Genomic DNA, 6,000 nt, shown 5'->3' on the forward strand with positions numbered 1-6,000 from the left:
CATAGCAAATTGTGATTCAAACCGATACTCCGATGAAAGCAAAAAAGGTAAAAATTTCGCTAAAATGTCTCTCAAACAACTTAAATTTGCTGTTCTAGGTCACCGACGGCCAACCAAACTTTCGTTGACTACATTGACCACCATAGACGGTTCCGGAAGTGCCCGGGAAAAGCGGCCATCTTTCAAAATTTACGAACTCACATCAGTTTCCCTGAAATGGTTGGGCTGATTTTCACAAACTTAGTTCCAAATGATAGCTCTATTATCCCCACAGATGTTTATAAAATTTCGTACGGATCGCTTATATGGGTCCGGAAATATAGACTAAATCGTCCGGTCACATATGAAATTCCCATATAAGCCAGAACACAAATTTTTTTTTCAAAGGAGGGACCCCATGAAATTTTAGAAATCGAATTCGTATTTTTGATGCCAAACATCTTTAAAATGCATGAAACGTCGAGATTTTATGTTATCTCGAAAAATTTTTTTTTGTATAAATCGACTTTTTGGGACTTTGCCGATTTCGCACCTTTTTTCAGTTCAATATTACCGTGGCTGTTTTTTTTTTCAAAATTTTAGAACTCGAACTCTTTTAATGAATATAAACAACGCACACATTCTCGTGATTCATGATTGAGAAAGGCATAATTGCACCGCTAGGTGGATTAAAATAGGTTTTTTCTATTGCTATCACTATCACTTCCTTAAATTTATAGTTTTTCTATTCTTTAAATAATATCCATTTTATTAATTTTTTTCGTGTTAATATCTTCATTTTTGTGTTTCTATAGTATACCACATTGGCTTTTTTCTACAATTTTTTGTTTTCCATTTTGTCTGTTTGCTCCGTTTTTGTTCAATACTTCCAATTTCCTTTACTTTTTCGTCTTTTTATCATTCCAATTTTCCGTCCATTTTTTTTAATTTCTCTATAGTTATTTTATTCTTGTATTTTATTTATAGGGGGACCCGGGGTTATTAAGACAGTGGGGGTAATTCGGATCCCCTCGATTTCTTAGAAAATAGCAAGACTATCAGACCATCGTATAAATTCGTGGAACCGCTGTTCTGAAACATTAATTTTGACAGTTGAAGTTGATTCTTTGTTCGTTGTAGAAACGAGATGCAACGTGTTTCGTTGTTTTGTCATTCTCAAAACAAAAATCATTATAATGGCAAAACCGTGATTAAAGCTACAAATAAAAGTGAAAAAATTAAAAATAAAAATAAGTGTTTTGGAAAGCTTGAGGCTCCTATTTTATGGAATAATTTTTGTTTGGGTGAAAACACAGATATTTTCGAGACGCTCACCACTTTTGTGCGATATGAACGTACGGGGCTATTGTTTTTAATGTTTAATAAATTTTATTATTCTTGATTTATCGAGTTTTTCAGTTTTATGCATTTTTTACAATAATGTTTTCTATATTATTATTCTTTTTAGTAGTTTTTATTCATTTTCATTGATTCTAAAAAAAATTCCAACATTCTTATCGATTTTTTACTATTTTCACCATTTGTTCAATAATGTTCGACTTTTTTAATCTTCACCATTTGTTTTTCTAGTTGCCTGCTTTCAATTGATAAAGGAAAGCAGGAAACTAGAAAAACAAATGGCGAAGATTAAAAAAGTCGAACATTATTGAACAAATGGTGAAATATTATAGTTTGTTTTGGGTTTTTCTCGATTAAACATTTTTTAACAATTGACATTAATTTGTTTATTTTGTTGATTTTGTTGTTTTTAGCTCTTTTGTACATTCTTTTAATATTTAGTTTTCCTATTGTTTTTTACCTTTTGCCGTTGATCGCCGTTTAGATATTTTTAATTTTTGTGATAACTACATGTTTAATCTTGCCATTTCCTTACTTTTATAAATACTATTAACAAAAATGGCGCTTTTAAAAGTCACCAAAACTGTCGAAGAGGTATTAAAAACTCCCAAAGTACAAAAAACTCTACGTTTTTTTCCTTCATTGGCACTACAAACAACTAGAGCAAAAAAATGGTACATAAATATAAAATTTCAGTATACTATACATAATATCAGTGAACTCCAATGGATTTCAAACATTGCCTTTTTTGTACTCAGGCAATACACATTGGTGGGGGCCCGTACGTTGGACCCCCCCGGGCCCGTATTATCTCTCTGCGGCCCTGAATATTGACAATCGACCACTGTTTATGGTAGTTATGTTCCGAAAACAAAACGGTGTTCACAACTTCCCACCGCTCCCTACTTTATTAAAAAATGACTTTAAAATGCAATTTTAAAATTTGTGCTGTGCGGGAAAGCCTTCCGAAGTATTTAAACTTTTTGTTTTAGGTAGAAATTACGGGCTGACTCTTATACGGTGTTTGAGTTGTCTACGCCGAGCTACTGCGCGAGATTGTATATAAATCCGTCAATTTTATATATTTTGCCGAGAACATAAATGTTCAAAAATGCGCAAAAGATAATAAGTTGTTTCTCTTATTGTTGTTTTCATGTTTAAAAGCAATTTGGAAATCAGTATTTTCATTTCCTTTTAAAATGAATCCAGTTGTGCTGAAAGCGAATCAAAATCAAAAGAGCAAAATGTATTTGAAGTTAACAGAGACATTTTCGTAGCCAGAAATTGAAATGGTTTGTGGGGAGGGGGAGGGTTGATGAAAATCTTTTTTTCTCGTAAACGCTAAAATTTAATATAAGTTGAATAAATTAGTGAAAGTTCAGAAACGAAATTAGTCTACCAGATGCCTTTTATAATTTCTTTTATAATATGTTAATGAAGTGCAAATACAAGTGCATTTTTAAAGTAGAATAAATGTTCAAAAACTTTTTTAACGGTCAAGCCCTCTCGCAGGTTGATGGGATTGACGGTATTGTAAACGTCATCAAGCCACAAAAGATTCAATAGTGTTATCTAAATATAAGTACCGTCGCTCTTTTTAGTTTCCATTTGCGCTAAGCTCTACTACTCGAGGTTAACTAGTTCTCATGTTAATAATCCACCAATCATTATGACTACTCAGGATTTGATTTATATAAGAAGCCCGCTTCAAGATGTTGATTACAATACGCCTCAATAGTGGTGTATCGAGGAGGCTGGAAGAACTGATATGAGCCTTTTTTTCTGTTCTATACCTTTCCTCTATTTACTCGCTCATAACCAACAATCAACCAGTAGCAAATAGATAATTAAGAAAGGATGTGGTATGTGTGGTGGTTGGCTATTCAACTATTAGTAGTGTTTGAAGTACTAATGTATGTCTTTCATGTTATGATCATAATTTCAGCTGTACCTGTTTAATCTATTACGTCTCTCATATATTGTCTTTTATTTCTTCTTTTCGAGTCCTATACTGCCGCTTTCAACTGGGTCAGCAAAGATGGTGATAGTCAACGTCTTAACACTCACACATTCTCAAACACGGTCTCAAGCGGGAACCTACAAAAATGCCCTCGCGCACGCGATTACGAATTGGTCACGTCCGGAAGTCTGTTCTTGATCCTAGAGGCCTGGGTCCATGCCTTCAGATGGACCAATTAAGAAAATACGCTCATATCTATTAGACAACACGTCTCATGGCGACATGACCGGGAACCCTATCGATATAAGGGATCTCAATCTTTGCCAGAGTTTTAACCGCACACCGAAAATTTGATGTCAGACTCACGGTTCGCGCGACCATTCAGGAACACACTCAAATAAGTTACAAAAACATGTCAGCGTACAAACGTTAGAGCCCCTCGCGATTTACCAAGCAACCTACGCTCACGAACTCGCGAACATGATTACACCCCGGTGATAAGGTGAACGTCTCAGCACTTATAAACTTACCAACGCGATCTCAAGCGTCAACCTACAAACTCCCGCGCTCGCGCCATCATGAGTCGGGATCGTCCGGAAGTCTCCATCCTCGATACCAACAGTCTATGTCCATATTAATCAATAAAAAAATAAAATTGAGAAAAAATAACTCCCATATCCACTATACAAAACGTTCCATGGCGATATGACCGGGAACTCTAGTGATATGGGGTAACTCATTCCCTATCAGAATGTGATCCGTACACCGAAAACTAAATGAGTGACGGTCCGCAAATATGTGAATGGCCGCAGGGGATCAAAGTTGAATTTATACAGGCGAAGTCATATACACACGAGCACACGCGACAAACACGTCGACATACGAACGCTTAAGCCCTTTACGATCATCCACGTACTTTACTCTTCATTCTAGCAACTTAGGTCTATACATCCAGTTGGACCACTCAAAAAATAAAGCACATATCCACTAGACCTCACGTACTACTGCGACATGACTGGGAACTCTAGTGATATGGTAGAACCCACTTTCTTCTAGAATCTGAACCGTACACAAAAAATAAGTATCAGATTCATGGTCCGCGCGCGATAATTCTAGAACACACGCGAATATGCGAAAGGCACACGGTTATAAAATAGAATTCATGCACGCAAAGTTACATACACGTTAGCACACGCGACATACAAACGCACACGCGATCGAACACGTTTATGTACAAATGCTCGAGCCCTTCGCGATGATACACGCTATCGCGAGTCCCAACGCCCGCGCATACCTGAACCCTACAATGAATATCACATTCAGAATCACGGCCCGTTGCAATTGGCAAATTTGCATTAAATGATGTAATTTTTATCAAACTTTGTATGGACATATCTACTCGACTACTAATTACTATTAATGTAGGGTAAGGTGGGGCAAATCCGACCGTTGGGTAAACCCGACCCCCCTCACCGAAAATCAGAAGCACTACGCGAACTAATGTTAATGTTGTCGTGTAGAGCATCGAAAATAATAATATCGGTGTTATGACAGCATTAAATTCGTCTACATTTAGATGCTCAAACGACAAAAAGCGTGTTTTTACAACTTTTGATTTGACTTTTGTGCATAATTGACTACAGGATATTTCTGATTGTTAAAGTGATTGCATAATAAATGTAAGTAGATTTAAATTCTTTGATTAAAGTCCTACAAAGTGCATAGAAGAATTTAATTCAACCTTTTTGATATTTTTTTAATTGCATCGTAATGAAAAATGACGCGGTGGGGCAAATCCGACCACTAAATATTGGGGTAAATCCGACCGTTTTTTTACTAAGAAAATTTTTATTTTTCAAATTGAAACATATTTTTATTGTTATTATTTATTATTTTTATGCAAAATGGCTCATAATTACAAACGAAAGACACAAAAACGTGATGATTATAGTATTGCTCCGATGCAAATGGGAATATCATAACGTGCTACTGCTCGTGATTTTAGCATTCCAAGATTGACATTGAACTCCATTTTCTGCATGTTGCAATTCAATAACACAACATTCATTGATTTATAATTGAAAAACCATAAAATTTGGATAATATCTACACTAATTCAACCAAAAACATAGGGGGTCGGGTTTACCCCACCATTTTTGAAAACAGCAAAAATGAACATTTTTGTAAAACGCTTGAATCACAAGATATTCCCAAGATCCAAATAATATTCTATATATAGAAAGTTGCCCGGGAGTCTAACCTTTAGTTGGGTATTTAAAACGACTTGATCCGATGTAAAATGAGCATTTTACAGCCAAAACCATTTACTAGGTCGGATTTGCCCCACTAACAAACCATCTTAATCCTTGTGAAGCTGTGAAATAATTTTACATAAATTGGAACATTGGAATAATTATTACTAGAATTTGCATGAAATTGAACGCAATAAGTAATGTTGGGAAGACTTGAGCAAGATTTTATGGGGAAACTCGGCCAAGCTGCAAAATTCCTGATATTTTTTATGCTTTGGTATCTACTGTTAGCGTTAATCACGCCATAAAAAAATCCCACCTCAGACATAAATCTTTATATTTTAGTGTTAGTAAACAAACTCCCCGCAGTGGGAGACTTGACAAAAAAACGATCACAGAAAATCTTTTGTAGCTTTTCAAAAATTAAAATATAAATTCTGCAAAAAATCA

This window comes from Topomyia yanbarensis, chromosome 3, assembly GCF_030247195.1.
Source record: "Topomyia yanbarensis strain Yona2022 chromosome 3, ASM3024719v1, whole genome shotgun sequence".
Classification (NCBI taxonomy): Eukaryota; Metazoa; Arthropoda; class Insecta; order Diptera; family Culicidae; genus Topomyia; species Topomyia yanbarensis.